Below are 19,551 nucleotides of genomic sequence, written 5' to 3' on the forward strand. Positions count from 1 at the left end.
GGGAAACAGGGCCCACACAGCATGCTCACTGACACCACATCATCTCACCGTGTGAACACGGGCTTGTTTATTCAATTAAGGGCCTGTAGCTGTGTGGTCAGGCGCTCTAATTGACCCTACCTGCATTCAGGGGCCACGATGGACACCAGGCAGGTAAACAGACAGAAATAGTCCGGTATTAATAGGGCATGCTGGTTCACATGGCAGCAAAAGTTCACTTGGTGGCCATCATGGTATTTTCCTATGAGGAATCTGTCTGTCTATGCACTATTGTGCACTATTATAATTATTTTGATAAGATTGGGTAAAATCAAATTATTTTTGCATTTCTTTTTGTTACCACTAATGTTGCTTTTAATGGAAAAGGAAAAGGAATAAAATGATCCAATGATATTCAACCACGACTCATGACCAATGTGAAAAACTGCAAAATTCAATGCGAAAAAAAAACCACCATAAAAAAAAGTAATAAAAAATATGTAGAATGTGTTTTGCAATGCCATTTAATTCATCCTAAAATGCTATATTATGCCATTTGTGACCCTGGACCACAAAACCAGTCATAAGTAGCACAGGGCTATTTGTAGCAATAGCAAACAAAACATTGTATGGGTCAGAATTATCTTCTTTTTTTTTAATGCCAGAAATCTTTAGGATATTAAGTAAAGATCATGTTCCATGAAGATATTTTGTAAATATCTATCAAAACTTAATTTTTGATTAATAATATGCATTGCTAAGAACTTCATTTGGACAACTTTAAAGTTGATTTTCTCAATATTTTGATTTTTTTGCACCCTCAGATTCCATATGTTCAAATAGTTGTATCTCAGCCAAATATTGTCCTATCCTAACAAACCATACTCCATCTGAAGAAAAACAGCAAGAGAGAGACAAAAACAAGGAAGATAAGAGCTGGTGGATCCCTGACAGAAAATAAATGACACCTGGAGAATATCTGCACATGCCCTTAAGGTGGACTCTATTTTATGAAGGCTGTTACAGAGAGTACCTGACCTGCACCCTGCTGGACAGTGGAGCTCATTAAGAGCCAGGGATGCTTTGAGCTACTTAAGCCTCACTCCAGGGAAACAGGGCCCACACAGCATGCTCACTGACACCACATCATCTCACCGTGTGAACACGGGCTTGTTTATTCAATTAAGGGCCTGTAGCTGTGTGGTCAGGCGCTCTAATTGACCCTACCTGCATTCAGGGGCCACGATGGACACCAGGCAGGTAAACAGACAGAAATAGTCCGGTATTAATAGGGCATGCTGGTTCACATGGCAGCAAAAGTTCACTTGGTGGCCATCATGGTATTTTCCTATGAGGAATCTGTCTGTCTATGAGGTCATGCACTATTATAATTATTTTGATAAGATTGGGTAAAATCAAATTATTTTTGCATTTCTTTTTGTTACCACTAATGTTGCTTTTAATGGAAAAGGAAAAGGAATAAAATGATCCAATGATATTCAACCACGACTCATGACCAATGTGAAAAACTGCAAAATTCAATGCGAAAAAAAAACCACCATAAAAAAAAGTAATAAAAAATATGTAGAATGTGTTTTGCAATGCCATTTAATTCATCCTAAAATGCTATATTATGCCATTTGTGACCCTGGACCACAAAACCAGTCATAAGTAGCACAGGGCTATTTGTAGCAATAGCAAACAAAACATTGTATGGGTCAGAATTATCTTCTTTTTTTTTAATGCCAGAAATCTTTAGGATATTAAGTAAAGATCATGTTCCATGAAGATATTTTGTAAATATCTATCAAAACTTAATTTTTGATTAATAATATGCATTGCTAAGAACTTCATTTGGACAACTTTAAAGTTGATTTTCTCAATATTTTGATTTTTTTGCACCCTCAGATTCCATATGTTCAAATAGTTGCATCTCGGCCAAATATTGTCCTATTCTAACAAACCATATATCAATGAACACTTTCAGATGTATGTATAAATCTCAATTTGTAAACATTGACCCTTATGACTGGTTTTGTCGTCCAGGGTCACATATATAATTCCTCCTAAATAAAAAACAGGGTGTTGCACTTTTATGCAATAAAAAAACACACAGGCAAGGAAAAAATTAAAGATGACTGCATGTATTTATAACCAGGGTTCATCAACATCAGGGTATGTGTGCCGCCACTGGCACATGGAAGAGTAAACACTGGTGCACAAATGAAAATGGAGAGAGAGGAATATTACATGATTGTAATTATATTTAGTTGTTTACTTTAGAAACGCTGAAGTCAGGGTCCAAAATTAACAGAAGCTAGGCAGCAAATGAGAGGTTTTGTGAGTTAATCCAACATTACATGTGAATAAAAAATGACATGATTCAAGTCTAAAGTATACAAACCGCCTACTAGAGAGAAGATCCGCCATCACGTGTTTTCCTCCAGGACTCCATGTGGAATATTCCTCACATGAAGTCACCAAATATGAGGAAGAAATCACAGTGCAAACCAAAAACTGATGCGCACTGCAGTGGGTCACAAAAGTAAATGTTTATTTGGGAAACGTAGTGCCACTCACATTTACAATAGTGTTGCTTTAATGCTGATGCGAATGTATATTTAAAGTATATTTAAAGAACACTTTTTTTGCAAGAAAAAAAAAATCTGTTTTAAATAAATGCTGTTGTTTTGAACTTTCTATTCATCAAAGCAGCATGAAAAAAGTATCATGGTTTCAATAAATATATTAAGCAGTACAATTGTTTTCAACATTTACCATTTTCAAATAAAGAAATAAGCCCCAAGAAGCTGCGGTTTACAGTGAATTTATAACAGCTTCGCGTCGTGCCTAAAAACCCCCTTAGCTGTTATAAATTCACTGTAAACCACGGCTTCACGGGGCTTATTGCTTTTATAAAACAGTTATTCCATATATGTAGTAAGGTTTCTCAAAATAAAACAGAGCAAATAAAGTGTAATGATATTAATAAAAACATTATTCTTCCACCAAACAATGTAGTTCCTCAGAATCAGTTGTGGTTGCAACAAAGTGGTTGCAGAGCAACACACAAACGTAAACAAAGGTGTATGTTTGTAGAGTAATTTACAACAGCTTCGGACGTGGCTCAGCCAATCAGAATCAGGGGCCGGAACTATCCGTTTTCAAATCAGCATATTAGAATGATTTCTGAAGGATCATGTGACACTGAAGGCTGGGGTAATGGCTGCTGGAAATGTAGCAGTCTTCACAGAAATAAATTACATTTTATTTTTAAATACTTAAACATAGAACAGTTATTTTAAAATGTAATATTTCAGAAATTTTTTATAGTATTTATCAAATATTTTTGAGCAATGTTGTTCAATTAGACTTTTTTAGAAGCACTACATTTTCAAATTTTATTTTCTAAATATAAGGCCTTATGTGTTATACCGAATATAGTATACTTAGAAATCAATGGTGATTGAACTTCCTGTTAAAATGGTTCCCAAACCTGATCTAAATGAAGGACCCTCATTACGAGGAAGAGGATCATGTGAAAAATTGTAAAGCATGTTTGAATTGTGCCTAATGACCTGTTATCACTTGTGATTGAGATGATAACAGGTTCAGAAGCTCCATGACTGTTTTTACCTCCTGCATGAAACATCACACCAGCGAGAGAAGCTCATGTCATCTCAACCGCCTGCTGATTTATGATTATGCGTGACTCGCCAGAGTAGTAGCTGGTGCGCTGACACAACAGACGAGCAAACATCCAGCTGTCAGCTCTCCCAGAAAACACACAGACATGCTCAAACACACTACAGGCCATTCAAATATACTTAACAGCCCTAATATCCGCCGTACAACATTCATCAAGCGATTACCTCGCAGGATCTGGACGTGCTCTGCCGTACATCAGCAAGCACATTCATGACTTTTAATAGTGACCAATAATGAGGAGCACATCGCACAGACCGCTGATACTGACACATGAGCCTTTAGAATGTAAATGGAAAAAAAACGTCCAAGTGGTTTTGATGCCAAGTGCCACAAACTAGCTGTACTGCCAGCAGATCTTTGGCAGAAAACAACTGTCATGTGTATACAGAGAAGGGTAAAAACTGAGACCCTTAAATTAAATGAAAAAATCCAGTTCTTAATCTTTTCCTGAGATGAGAATTCAATGTGATTTATAAATCTTGCCCAAACGTCAGTCATTTTTGTTAAGCACAGATGCTTTTACTACTCTTGCAAAACACCAACATAGCCTAAAAAAAGATAGAAGAAGTGAAAGAGACATGAAGAAAGAAAATACCCAGAAACTCTTAAAATGATGATAAAGAGCCTATTCTTTAGCAGTCGGCACACCCACGGGCCGCCCACAGTCCATTTGCTGAGCGTCTAACGCATTCATGCTTATAAACCTGGAATGTACTTTCCTGATCTTATAAGCTTTAAACTGATTGGTAGTTAGTGGTACACAGTGTCTTTTTTCAGTACACTTGGAAACAGTTAGACTTCTGAGGAACAATTAATCACTGGATTTGCCAAAGTTGATCAAGTTTTCATGTAGGTAGGCATTAAATCTTTAAATTGTACTCTTTTTTTTTTTAGGAGGCACTTTCAACAAGTACAATTCACCTGATATCGATTTCAAATAGATATCTATTTCCCATGAAACAAAGCAAACTGTGGTTGGTAGCCTTATGTTTTGGTCAGACAGTGCCTTACTGTTTAAATGGATGGTTGTTGACCAAAGTAAACTGCAATGTGAGGAAGACCGTGTCAAGATTTCTTTCTGCATTTCTGTTACATAAACTCTGTAATTCTAAGTAGTGGTTGACTACTAAGATCTGAAATAAAAATATTTATAATGACAGCAATTAAGATTAACAAATAAAACTGAAGAAATCTATGAAAATATTGTACACAATATTGGTCAAGCAGGGATATTGACCAGTAATTTCAAAATTTCCAAAAATATTAGGGTTGGATATTAACAACTACTGAATGATTAATGCATACATCATTATTCGATAAATCACAAAGCATTAATTGCTGATATTTAATTCTACATTACATTTTTTACATTTTGTGTAAAAAAAAAATGAAAGTGTAAAAAATGAAATAAAATAAAATAATATAATAAAAAATGTAATTAAGAAATACAATTATTATTAACTATTTAAATAAAATGAAATCTAAATAAAACAATATTTTTAAAAGTGAATTTAATCACAACAACATTATGTTTGAAAGCATGAAAATCTGCAAAATATATTAAGTGTTATAAAATAATTCGTGATTTAAAGGGGTCATCGGATGCAAAATGTTGTTTGAACATAAATGTGTGTTGGCAGTGTGTGTACACATCCACCCTATAATGATAAAAATCCACCCAGTGTTTTTTTTAAATAGCCATAAATAATTACCCCTTTCTCAAATCAAGCCATTCTCAGATGCTTGGCTGTGTGACGTCACACAGGCCAAGGCCCCTCCCACAATTGTTGATTGACCATGGCGTTTTACCATAGACCCGCTCTGAGTGAGCTGTCATCAGTCCGCCATTGTTTCGACGCTGGAGCAGGGGTAAATAAGAATGGCTCCTAAGCAATTGAGGTGTTTTGTTGAATGTTTTGAATGTAATAATGAACATAGCAGTCGTCATTTACTCCCGACATCTGAGCCGCTGAAGACGCAGAGGATTACTTTTGTTTGTGAAGGGAATGTACCCCCCGATCTACCTAAATGTGTTTATGTTCGCGCAAATCATTTGTGATCCAGCTTCATCTACAAGATGAAGTAAGAATCTTAGCAAATCGCCTTTCCTAATAATGTGCCAGTTAGCAAGTTCCGTGGCTAAATGCCGCTAAAGTAAACAGCACCATGAAAATGGCTCATCACCCCATGGAAGAGAGGGGCGGGGTGAGCAGAGCTCATTAGCATTTAAAGGAACATGCAACAAAATGAGTTGCTGTGAAAAGAGCTGTTTTTGGCAAGGTAAAAATGGCGTTGTTTTACACTACCATTGAGAAATTTTAACCAAAGCATATTATAGACTTTTCATTAGGAATAGGGCTGCACGATAAATTGCATGCAATATTTAATGCGCATCTTGCCGGTTCTGTAATCAGCGGTAAATCTCCATCACGTGCATGCTTTCACATTGAGCAGCATTAACTACACAGAGCCGTTGTTCACTGACGAGCTGCGCAAAAAATCACACGAATATGAACGTGGTTTTGCGCAGCTCGTCAGTGAACAACGGCTCTGTGTAGTTAATGCTGCTCAATGTGAAAGCACGCATGTGATGGAGATTTACCGCTGATTACAGAACCAGCTTTACTGATAAAATGCGCGTTAAATATCGCATGCGATTTATCGTGGAGCCCTAATTAGGAACCTAAAGAATCATATTAATTTGTGGAAAATGGGCATCCGATGACCTCTTTAAAGACAGATTTTAAGCAAGCATTACATGACAAGAAAAGGTAATCAAAATGTAAAAATACATAGAAATGAGATGCATAATTAAATATTGAATACTGTTTGAGTTAGATCCTTGTTTTTCTAGGAAGATATTGTATTAAATGCGATAAGAAAACGATGAACTAATACAAGTGTATTAGTTCAGTCTGGCCGTCTGTCACTAAGTCTAAAAGCAATTCAACTTACAAAAATGAAGATAAAACTGTAACTGGTGAACTATCTTTTTCAAGAGGTTATCAGATCTCATAAAACCCTTACAATGCGATCAACAGTCCACATTCACAAACCAGAGGCCAAACTACGAGCCTGTTCCACAAGAGTGGAAGTACACTCAGCCCTGAAGAATGCAGAAGCCATGCATACTTAAGAGTTCAAAGCTCAACTCTATTTCACTCACAGAGAAACCAATAAGTTCACTAAGCCAGGAAAAAGGCGAAGCGGCCACAGGAGATGAGACGAAACTTCACAGCAGTTGCCAGATGAAACAGCTTAATCTTCAGCCGTCTTGTGGAGATGCACTAAACAAACAGGGTCTAAAAAGAGAATCATCCTCAGGTCTCTCGTCGACATCTTTACAAACAATGAGATAAGATTATATCACCACCCTTCCAAGTAAGAGAAAACAGTGTTTCTGCATTCCTGTTTACAGCTTTTGGCTTAATAACCAGCACTGCTAGAGATTCAAAAGCAGGGAGCCCAAATACATCAAAACCACAACAGCAGAGATTCATTCTTGCCTAATTAAAAAACAATAATCGCCCCTCCCCTGTATCCAGTTCACTGATGCTTAGCCTTCCGTAAGAGCCACAAATATGGAAGTGATTTTTATAAAAGATTAAGACGTTTTCCGCAGGCAGAGAAAAAGCCTGCAGAAAGCCTGTGGAGCCTGATATTCGCCTGTTGCTCTAAGGACAGATTCTGCATTCCCAGAAGACATCCTTAGAAAAAAATAATAGGGGGGAATAAAACAATTGCCTTTTATGACTCCAAACACAAAACAGCAAGAATCAATCAGAGAATGATAGCAGTGCCTGGGGGTGAAACGGTGAGATGGAATCGATGGAGCCTAATAAACAGGCAATCAGCACGCACGCATGATGGGCTCTGTAACGTCCTTGACCCATCAATCTCAACTGGAAAGCTATGCAGTTCGAATGGAATATCTCAAGCTGTTTCCCACCTGGTTTCATTACTTTGCTCCAAACTTGAGTTTGAAAAAGAATCAATACGAAGAATAATTAAGCTACTTGAAGACAAACAATTAGACCTAAATAGGTAAATTACACATGATTAACTGTGGTCTGTTTCTGCATGAAAGGTCAGACTGCTTGCATTTCAACATGAACTATATCCTAGATGAGTGGTTTTCAAATGCTTTGATGCCCACAAAATAAGATGAACCCGCTTGCAAAAGGACACTAGGGGTGTAACGGTACACAAATTTGACAGTTCAATACGTACCTCAGTTTTGATGTCACGGTTCAATATGTTAGCAGGGGGAAAAACTAAACTTTTTTTTTTTTTTTATTAACCAGTGGTTTACTGAACAAGTTGCTCTTTCTTTAAATAAATTCAATTTAAATCTACCTCTGCTTATGCTCTTAACTATAACATTAAAAGGTTAGAATTAACAACAGACTCCAAACTTAAATTTAATTACCATTCTTTTTAAATGTAATAATCAACACTCAACTTAAAAAAAAATTGTATGCAAACATGTGAATTGCACATAATGCAGTTTTTAAATTAACTTCTAAAGTATAACATTTATATTTGTTGCAGAAATATAGGCAATTCATTTATAGACTACAGTGGCTGTCATAACTTTTTCTTAACAGATTCATTTAATCATAGGCTACATTAAATCATTAAAGTACCCCTGTAGTGAAAATAATTTTTTTTTTATGTTGTTTATTTGTCTATGTTCTGTTTTTAATTTGCTTTTAGACAAACCACGTGCCAATCCATTAATCAACACCATTACTGAGTATTTTCTCCTTAAAACTGTAGTTTCCCCAAAGGCAGTCCCAGAAACGTGGTTTGAAACGGCCCTCGGTTTGCTACGTCACAAAATTCAATAACCAATCACGTCAAGGGATAGATTCCTATCATTAGCATATCCCTCTCTCCATTTATACAAACGCAGGGCGCACATAGAGATCACATGCAAAATATACCAATAGGATTACTAGCACAAAACCAAAAATAAAATAGAGCAAAAACCCATGAAGCCGTGGTTTAACGTGAATTTAGAATGGCTAACTTGAATAATAAACCCGCGGCAACAGTGTAAAAGTAGCCCCACCTCTCCCGCATTGGCGTCCGTACTTCACACGCATATCTCGTGGGCGCGAATTGGAATCACAAACTTGGCTGCATTCGAATCTTCAAGGCATTTTGAGGACACAACATCGTCAAGTAAGTAACTTTAACGACTGTTACAGTATCCACTGTAGCTGTCCGCTAGTAAAAACATAGTTTTATCAGTCATTATACGTGGATCAGGAGGCCCTGGCTGGAGGCGGGGCTAATTTGTATATTCATAAATCCGCGTATAGTAAATGAGGCAAGGGTGTAAGCAACATTCAAGCTATTTCAAGGCATGAGAAAATAATTTTCACAAGAAAAAAAACATTTATATATGTAATTTTGATGATCAAAGATGAGTTGACTACAGGGGGACTTTAAGACATCAGGTAACAGGCAAAGTAAATATAATGAAGTAGCCTATAGTCTAATATTTCAAAAAATGCTCTTCTCTAGACTTAATTTTTCTATCGAATAACGAGCTGTAGACACTGATGACTTGCCTGAGGTAAATGAAATGCTATAAAATAAAAAGCTTTATTGACGTCTTTCCGCGGTTGAAACACTGATTGAGCGATTACATGAGATGTTCATTCATGTTTATTTCAAATTAAAAATGATAGTAAAGAGGAAGGAATGATCATATTCACTCGCGCTCCGTGCTGTCCTCAGAACTGACCCCATTTTCACAGCACACGTCTGCGGCACGTTACGGCTCTGATACGGCCACCGGAGCTGATCGTGGCTACTTTAGTCGATGCTTGTGTTTATACCAGCTGCGCCGCAACATTTTTTTGAAGCAGCCCAGAAGTGGCTCTCCGACGTGTTATACGGCGATCTGTAATGCCACATCAAAGACTGTCAAAACGCCATTTTTTGTTTTAATTTCCTGGAAAAAATTTACATAAGATGAATTTTCACTCGTGCAGTGGTTAAAACAATTCTGTATTTGTTCAGTACACATGCGTACCGAAACGAAAGACCCATACCGAAAATGTTCGAGGCAAATACGTGTACCGTTAAACCTCTAAAGGACACCCTTATTAAAATATTAAATTGGGCTATATAATTTTATGCATGAAAACCCATTATTACTGTGATAAAAATATTAAGTATTATATTATTAAACAAAACAATTATATTCATTTATTGTTTCTAAAATTAAATGATTGACTGTCGATTGTCAGTAGACAAAATAATTACAATCAGCCTCATGATTTCTGGCCAGTATTTACAAAGCAGAATGAAGTAGTAATAAAGTTGATGAATCTTTGTTTAAAAAAAAAAATAATAATAATAATATCTCAAGTTCACATAATAACTTCAGTCCTAATAATATATTAAAAAAAGGTTTTAAAATACGCTCCCTATTACCATTTTATTTCCTACAGAATCTGGTACCAATTGGTAGCAGTAAATGTGCTCTCAAGTGGGTTTTCCGCAGAATGAAGACCAGTGTTTTCCAAAATTGGTTGAGCATCAAAGGTTACGCTAAACAGCTTTCACACAGACCAAAAACCCAACTCTGATGTCAAACAGACTCTAGTGTGAAACTGCCCTGCACAAAAACATGAAGCAAAGAGTCAGTTAAACCAAGCCATGGCTGAATTCAACTGCTCTGCTCTGATAGCAGCTGGACTGGGGCTCTGAGGCAGTAATCTGTCAGCTTTACTTAACTGCTTCTGCGCTTTCCAAGATAACAGATGACCTACGCTGATCAACTGAGCTTAAGCTTATTTCAAGCACTAAAACAGTATGTTGTCCATCAGCATGCCTTCATATGTCCTTTTGGTTCTCTGAATTTGATGGCGAGATAAATGCTTTTAAATTGAAGGTCGGTGGTTCAAAAACAGACATGGTTGAACAGTTCTATGGAAGTAAAGGAAAATTCTTTCCTGGACAAGGTCAAATTGTTTTTCATCACTATAAAAGATGCAAGCATGAAAAAAGGGTTACTAGATCGACACAAAATGGAATTGAACAGTGTTTTTAAGTCATGTCAAATTCAATGCTCAAGATGTGACAACAGCTAATGCATAAAAATGCATCTGAATAAAACAAAATTAAAACAAGACAGCTACTACCACAAACAGCCACGGTGAGCATTTCCTTGCAGTACACCTTCTTGCATTGAAAATGCGGTTGGATGGTGGACTGGCTTCTGCACAGCCGGTGTTTAGAGCGCCATTCTTTCAACATGACTCGGTCGTGTCTGCCCATCCTCCATCCTGCCTCATTTGGCCTCCTCCATGCAGCTGGTTAGCTTGGGCTCATGCCCAGTATTGTTTACGGGCCTGTGGGAGGCTGGAGGGGAAGAGGGAAGGCCCCTGAGCTGAGCGAGAGTGGTGACCTGCATTCCTCATAGCTGCTGCCAGAGAAAATGGATGCCTGAGAGAGGAACGCCAGCAACAAAAAGGAAAGGCTTCACAGAAGCACTGCAGATGATTCTGCACTCATGCAAAAATTCACCTTTAGAATTTCAAATTGATTCATGTTATAAAACCAAGATAAATCATTACAGATAATGATTTTTTTGGGGGAACATGACATGATGGGTTGTTCACACTGCAGTGATTAAATCACCAGAGGTCGACAAGTTGCTTTACTCTTGGTTGCTACTAGCTGTTTCTGCTCGACTGCTGTTGCATGAAGTTCAAAGTCTTACCATTGGTGTGCATTTGCGTAAAGCTGAATTTGTTTAATCTTTGCTTCATTACCAACAGTTGCTGTCATTCATGTTGCTTTGAATCACCAAAAACATTGAAAAGAAAACTGAAAATGAAAAACTGTAAAAAAAAAAATAAAAAAAAAATTCAAGGTTTGTTGGAAATTATTGGGAGTCTTTTACAAGAAAGCACTACTTTAGTCGTTCTACTTCAGACTTTAATGCTTAATTCAATGTTACTTGCTGTTTCTTTGCAATTAATTGCACAATTTACTAAGCATTTCGGAGAAATGTTTTTTTTTTTTAATTCAGTGTAGAAGATGGGCAATGACTTTCAGCCAATGTCATTGTCAATGCGGTTGAAACACTGATTGAGCGATTACATGAGATGTTCATTCATGTTTATTTCAAATTAAAAATGATAGTAAAGAGGAAGGAATGATCATATTCACTCGCGCTCCGTGCTGTCCTCAGAACTGACCCCATTTTCACAGCACACGTCTGCGGCACGTTACGGCTCTGATACGGCCACCGGAGCTGATCGTGGCTACTTTAGTCGATGCTTGTGTTTATACCAGCTGCGCCGCAACATTTTTTTGAAGCAGCCCAGAAGTGGCTCTCCGACGTGTTATACGGCGATCTGTAATGCCACATCAAAGACTGTCAAAACGCCATTTTTTGTTTTAATTTCCTGGAAAAAATTTACATAAGATGAATTTTCACTCGTGCAGTGGTTAAAACAATTCTGTATTTGTTCAGTACACATGCGTACCGAAACGAAAGACCCATACCGAAAATGTTCGAGGCAAATACGTGTACCGTTAAACCTCTAAAGGACACCCTTATTAAAATATTAAATTGGGCTATATAATTTTATGCATGAAAACCCATTATTACTGTGATAAAAATATTAAGTATTATATTATTAAACAAAACAATTATATTCATTTATTGTTTCTAAAATTAAATGATTGACTGTCGATTGTCAGTAGACAAAATAATTACAATCAGCCTCATGATTTCTGGCCAGTATTTACAAAGCAGAATGAAGTAGTAATAAAGTTGATGAATCTTTGTTTAAAAAAAAAAATAATAATAATAATATCTCAAGTTCACATAATAACTTCAGTCCTAATAATATATTAAAAAAAGGTTTTAAAATACGCTCCCTATTACCATTTTATTTCCTACAGAATCTGGTACCAATTGGTAGCAGTAAATGTGCTCTCAAGTGGGTTTTCCGCAGAATGAAGACCAGTGTTTTCCAAAATTGGTTGAGCATCAAAGGTTACGCTAAACAGCTTTCACACAGACCAAAAACCCAACTCTGATGTCAAACAGACTCTAGTGTGAAACTGCCCTGCACAAAAACATGAAGCAAAGAGTCAGTTAAACCAAGCCATGGCTGAATTCAACTGCTCTGCTCTGATAGCAGCTGGACTGGGGCTCTGAGGCAGTAATCTGTCAGCTTTACTTAACTGCTTCTGCGCTTTCCAAGATAACAGATGACCTACGCTGATCAACTGAGCTTAAGCTTATTTCAAGCACTAAAACAGTATGTTGTCCATCAGCATGCCTTCATATGTCCTTTTGGTTCTCTGAATTTGATGGCGAGATAAATGCTTTTAAATTGAAGGTCGGTGGTTCAAAAACAGACATGGTTGAACAGTTCTATGGAAGTAAAGGAAAATTCTTTCCTGGACAAGGTCAAATTGTTTTTCATCACTATAAAAGATGCAAGCATGAAAAAAGGGTTACTAGATCTACACAAAAGACTAGACAGAGTGCAAAATGGAATTGAACAGTGTTTTTAAGTCATGTCAAATTCAATGCTCAAGATGTGACAACAGCTAATGCATAAAAATGCATTTGAATAAAACAAAATTAAAACAAGACAACTACTACCACAAACAGCCACGGTGAGCATTTCCTTGCAGTACACCTTCTTGCATTGAAAATGCGGTTGGATGGTGGACTGGCTTCTGCACAGCCGGTGTTTAGAGCGCCATTCTTTCAACATGACTCGGTCGTGTCTGCCCATCCTCCATCCTGCCTCATTTGGCCTCCTCCATGCAGCTGGTTAGCTTGGGCTCATGCCCAGTATTGTTTACGGGCCTGTGGGAGGCTGGAGGGGAAGAGGGAAGGCCCCTGAGCTGAGCGAGAGTGGTGACCTGCATTCCTCATAGCTGCTGCCAGAGAAAATGGATGCCTGAGAGAGGAACGCCAGCAACAAAAAGGAAAGGCTTCACAGAAGCACTGCAGATGATTCTGCACTCATGCAAAAATTCACCTTTAGAATTTCAAATTGATTCCTGTTATAAAACCAAGATAAATCATTACAGATAATGATTTTTTTGGGGGAACATGACATGATGGGTTGTTCACACTGCAGTGATTAAATCACCAGAGGTCGACAAGTTGCTTTACTCTTGGTTGCTACTAGCTGTTTCTGCTCGACTGCTGTTGCATGAAGTTCAAAGTCTTACCATTGGTGTGCATTTGCGTAAAGCTGAATTTGTTTAATCTTTGCTTCATTACCAACAGTTGCTGTCATTCATGTTGCTTTGAATCACCAAAAACATTGAAAAGAAAACTGAAAATGAAAAACTGTAAAAAAAAAAATAAAAAAAAAATTAAAGGTTTGTTGGAAATTATTGGGAGGTTTTTACAAGAAAGCACTACTTTAGTCGTTCTACTTCAGACTTTAATGCTTAATTCAATGTTACTTGCTGTTTCTTTGCAATTAATTGCACAATTTACTAAGCATTTCGGAGAAATGTTTTTTTTTTTAATTCAGTGTAGAAGATGGGCAATGACTTTCAGCCAATGTCATTGTCAATGTGAACATCTTTACATTTAAGATCATGTTTCCACCAACAGGAACATGCCCAGATTTTATTGCTGTCAAATCTGTATTGAGAAAGCATAATACCAAAGTGTCCACATACTATGGAACAGGCAAGTGAATCACTACGTCATTTTCAGGTCAGTTTTGACATTTTATAATCCTAAAAAAAACATGTGAAATCTTTTTTTTCTCTAATTTTGTACAGATTCATACAATCCTTTTGGAGCCCCCTTGAGGGTCCCTAAGTCCCGCTTGATGTTTGACTACCTTCTTCATTAATTCAACTGTATGAAATCTGTGTTAATACATAAATAAAAATATTAATACAAAAAGGTCAGTCTGAAGATCAGTTTCTGAAAGCACTGCAGTTTATTCTAACTTCTAAGTGTCTGATGATGATGTGGAACCTTTCAGGACTGTTAGAATAACAGACAGCACACATGCTTTACGATCTTGTCATCTAGTGACAACGTTTTCTGTGAATAAAAATTCAGCTTGCTTGTTCCAGACACAGGAGATCCAGCTAATTTCACGTTGCTTTGAGTGCTCTGTCAAACCACATCTTTCTTTCTTTTCTCAAATGCAAAAAGGGTGGCTGGAAAACCAAAAAAAAAAAAAGATCCAGATGTCAAGCCAAGCACTAATAATATGTAACAGATCAGAGAATGAGAGTGATAAAGAGTAAAACAGACGTGGATTCATTTATTGTTTCTAAAATTAAATGATTGACTGTCGATTGTCAGTAGACATAAAATAATTACAATCAGCCTCATGATTTCTGGCCAGTATTTACAAAGCAGAATGAAGTAGTAATAAAGTTGATGAATCTTTGTTTAAAAAAAATAATAATAATAATAATATCTCAAGTTCACATAATAACTTCAGTCCTAATAATATATTAAAAAAAGGTTTTAAAATACGCTCCCTATTACCATTTTATTTCCTACAGAATCTGGTACCAATTGGTAGCAGTAAATGTGCTCTCAAGTGGGTTTTCCGCAGCATGAAGACCAGTGTTTTCCAAAATTGGTTGAGCATCAAAGGTTACGCTAAACAGCTTTCACACAGACCAAAAACCCAACTCTGATGTCAAACAGACTCTAGTGTGAAACTGCCCTGCACAAAAACATGAAGCAAAGAGTCAGTTAAACCAAGCCATGGCTGAATTCAACTGCTCTGCTCTGATAGCAGCTGGACTGGGGCTCTGAGGCAGTAATCTGTCAGCTTTACTTAACTGCTTCTGCGCTTTCCAAGATAACAGATGACCTACGCTGATCAACTGAGCTTAAGCTTATTTCAAGCACTAAAACAGTATGTTGTCCATCAGCATGCCTTCATATGTCCTTTTGGTTCTCTGAATTTGATGGCGAGATAAATGCTTTTAAATTGAAGGTCGGTGGTTCAAAAACAGATATGGTTGAACAGTTCTATGGAAGTAAAGGAAAATTCTTTCCTGGACAAGGTCAAATTGTTTTTCATCACTATAAAAGATGCAAGCATGAAAAAAGGGTTACTAGATCGACACAAAATGGAATTGAACAGTGTTTTTAAGTCATGTCAAATTCAATGCTCAAGATGTGACAACAGCTAATGCATAAAAATGCATCTGAATAAAACAAAATTAAAACAAGACAGCTACTACCACAAACAGCCACGGTGAGCATTTCCTTGCAGTACACCTTCTTGCATTGAAAATGCGGTTGGATGGTGGACTGGCTTCTGCACAGCCGGTGTTTAGAGCGCCATTCTTTCAACATGACTCGGTCGTGTCTGCCCATCCTCCATCCTGCCTCATTTGGCCTCCTCCATGCAGCTGGTTAGCTTGGGCTCATGCCCAGTATTGTTTACGGGCCTGTGGGAGGCTGGAGGGGAAGAGGGAAGGCCCCTGAGCTGAGCGAGAGTGGTGACCTGCATTCCTCATAGCTGCTGCCAGAGAAAATGGATGCCTGAGAGAGGAACGCCAGCAACAAAAAGGAAAGGCTTCACAGAAGCACTGCAGATGATTCTGCACTCATGCAAAAATTCACCTTTAGAATTTCAAATTGATTCATGTTATAAAACCAAGATAAATCATTACAGATAATGATTTTTTTGGGGGAACATGACATGATGGGTTGTTCACACTGCAGTGATTAAATCACCAGAGGTCGACAAGTTGCTTTACTCTTGGTTGCTACTAGCTGTTTCTGCTCGACTGCTGTTGCATGAAGTTCAAAGTCTTACCATTGGTGTGCATTTGCGTAAAGCTGAATTTGTTTAATCTTTGCTTCATTACCAACAGTTGCTGTCATTCATGTTGCTTTGAATCACCAAAAACATTGAAAAGAAAACTGAAAATGAAAAACTGTAAAAAAAAAAATAAAAAAAAAATTCAAGGTTTGTTGGAAATTATTGGGAGTCTTTTACAAGAAAGCACTACTTTAGTCGTTCTACTTCAGACTTTAATGCTTAATTCAATGTTACTTGCTGTTTCTTTGCAATTAATTGCACAATTTACTAAGCATTTCGGAGAAATGTTTTTTTTTTTTAATTCAGTGTAGAAGATGGGCAATGACTTTCAGCCAATGTCATTGTCAATGTGAACATCTTTACATTTAAGATCATGTTTCCACCAACAGGAACATGCCCAGATTTTATTGCTGTCAAATCTGTATTGAGAAAGCATAATACCAAAGTGTCCACATACTATGGAACAGGCAAGTGAATCACTACGTCATTTTCAGGTCAGTTTTGACATTTTATAATCCTAAAAAAAACATGTGAAATCTTTTTTTTCTCTAATTTTGTACAGATTCATACAATCCTTTTGGAGCCCCCTTGAGGGTCCCTAAGTCCCGCTTGATGTTTGACTACCTTCTTCATTAATTCAACTGTATGAAATCTGTGTTAATACATAAATAAAAATATTAATACAAAAAGGTCAGTCTGAAGATCAGTTTCTGAAAGCACTGCAGTTTATTCTAACTTCTAAGTGTCTGATGATGATGTGGAACCTTTCAGGACTGTTAGAATAACAGACAGCACACATGCTTTACGATCTTGTCATCTAGTGACAACGTTTTCTGTGAATAAAAATTCAGCTTGCTTGTTCCAGACACAGGAGATCCAGCTAATTTCACGTTGCTTTGAGTGCTCTGTCAAACCACATCTTTCTTTCTTTTCTCAAATGCAAAAAGGGTGGCTGGAAAACCAAAAAAAAAAAAAGATCCAGATGTCAAGCCAAGCACTAATAATATGTAACAGATCAGAGAATGAGAGTGATAAAGAGTAAAACAGACGTGGAGGAGGGGGTAGCAAAGCAAATTCTTTCCCCTCCTCCATAATACCACCTCCTGGTGTGACTAGTCATTCACTAACAACAGTATCTATTACAATAATAATCCGCATTCTTGTTAAGGTCACCCTCTCTGGAAAACGCTGGTTTGAGAGGAAATCAGCTCAGAAACACAGCCTCTTTAACACTCGGCTTCGTTATACACCTTTTCACAACAAATGCAAAAGTGCAACACGACTCGGTGATGGGTGCCAAAATCAACATCCAGCGCTCCAGCAACATGAACTAGAACTTTGGCCCACAATCCTGAAGAAAAACAAGTTTATTTATAAGTCATTTTCCCAAATGCCCATTGTTATGATCCTTTTACGTTCGTTATCCTTTATTAAGTCACGTTAAAGCAGTCTTTTTACAACATACTTTTAATTTATTTTTGTTGGTCTTTAAATGATTTTTAAACTTTTAATCTTCAGCTATAAAATATCCATAATAGAAATAAGAAATACATTGCATTAAGTTTACAACTATGATAATCAAAACAAAGTGAAACAGAAACCATTTAATTTACTGTGTAAATCATATGTTTTCAAAAACTATGCCACAGTCATTGCCACGCATAATTTCCACCACAAACAATTTCGCCACCAGTTTTTAGTAAAGTTTGTCTACTTTTCAGTATATATGACAATTTATCTTTTTTGTGTGTCATTTACAATCAAGCTGTGATTTAATCAAATTATGAATGCGTGTGAAAAAATATTTGTGTCTAAAAATACATAAAATGCTAAAAATAAAGTTTTTTTAAATGGCATCTATGGTTTCACAAAGAACTTTAACATCAGTGGAATCTTTCCATTACACCAAATGTTCTTTATAGTGGAAAAGGTTCTTTAGATTTTTAAAATGCTCTTCACACAATGAAAAACATGGTTCTTTTAAGAACTGTTCACTTAAAGGTTCTTTGGGGAACCTAAAATTGTTATTCCATGGCACTCCGAAAATCCTCTTCACTTATAAGAGTGAAGATTCTTTATAGTGGAAAAGTGTTTTTTAGATTATTCAAATGTTCTTCAAATAAGGAAAAAAAAAGTTATTTTAAGAACTGTTTACTCAAAGTTTCTTTGGGGAAGTAAAAAGGTTTTTTCTATGGCATCAGTGCAAACCCTTTTATAAAATCAGCCTGAGCAAGCCAAGGTATGTTTAAAGTGTCATTTTCAAAACCATAATTTCGACCACGGAATGCTTTCAAACACAATACACCATTTGAGATGTGAGAATTTACTATTTTCAGAAAAAAAACTCTCTTCCATTAATTTTATGAGCTCAGATCTTAAGAGTTGTGATGAGATTGAAGTAAAACAAGTCAAAAAATGATTTAAGAACTGGAATTATGTCACTAAGATACACAGAATAAACATCTTTTAACAAATTCCCAGTGTACAATAGTGCGCAATGACAGAACCAAAACAATGTTTTATATACCTACTTACAAGACAAGTTGTTTTTCATGCTGCTAGATTTCCCTAGAGAACCACAAGCCAACTATTTATGGAAGTAATGCATTCTGCTGCTTCCTCTAAACAGAGGAAAGACTCTATGTGGGTGGTACTCCATCTAACAGATACAACATATATACAGACCCATGGGAGGAACAGCTTTTTCAAGATTCTTTGACCTTTGAGCTGAACTTGGGTCTAGTAAACTGAACAAAAGTTGTTGACTGGTGACTACAATGGTAAAAAACATCCAGTCACCCACAAACCTTTATTCTAAGCTGGCTCTCAAGATACTATTATAAATGTCAAAATATATAAAGATATGCATGTCGTGTATAAATGTCACGCAAAACAGCTTGAGTTGAGAAGATTCGTTTTTTACTACAACACTTTTGATGGGATTTTGTACTTTAGGCACTGGCAGTGGTTCTCACATAATAGTGTAGAAATTTGCTGAAGGGTCACTAGAAATTTGATAAATGATACTAAAGCTGAAACTGCTGGA

At 36.8% G+C, this 19,551-nt stretch overlaps 1 protein-coding gene across 2 annotated transcripts in view; it reads right to left on the reverse strand.

The window, feature by feature from the left end:
- The window catches only part of LOC107559441 (zinc finger protein 609-like), a 65,568-nt gene that overhangs the window by 11,373 nt on the left and 34,644 nt on the right, over positions 1-19,551 (reverse strand). The window lies entirely within an intron of this gene.

This window comes from Sinocyclocheilus grahami, unplaced genomic scaffold, assembly GCF_001515645.1.
Source record: "Sinocyclocheilus grahami isolate Dianchi unplaced genomic scaffold, SAMN03320097.WGS_v1.1 scaffold685.1, whole genome shotgun sequence".
Classification (NCBI taxonomy): Eukaryota; Metazoa; Chordata; class Actinopteri; order Cypriniformes; family Cyprinidae; genus Sinocyclocheilus; species Sinocyclocheilus grahami.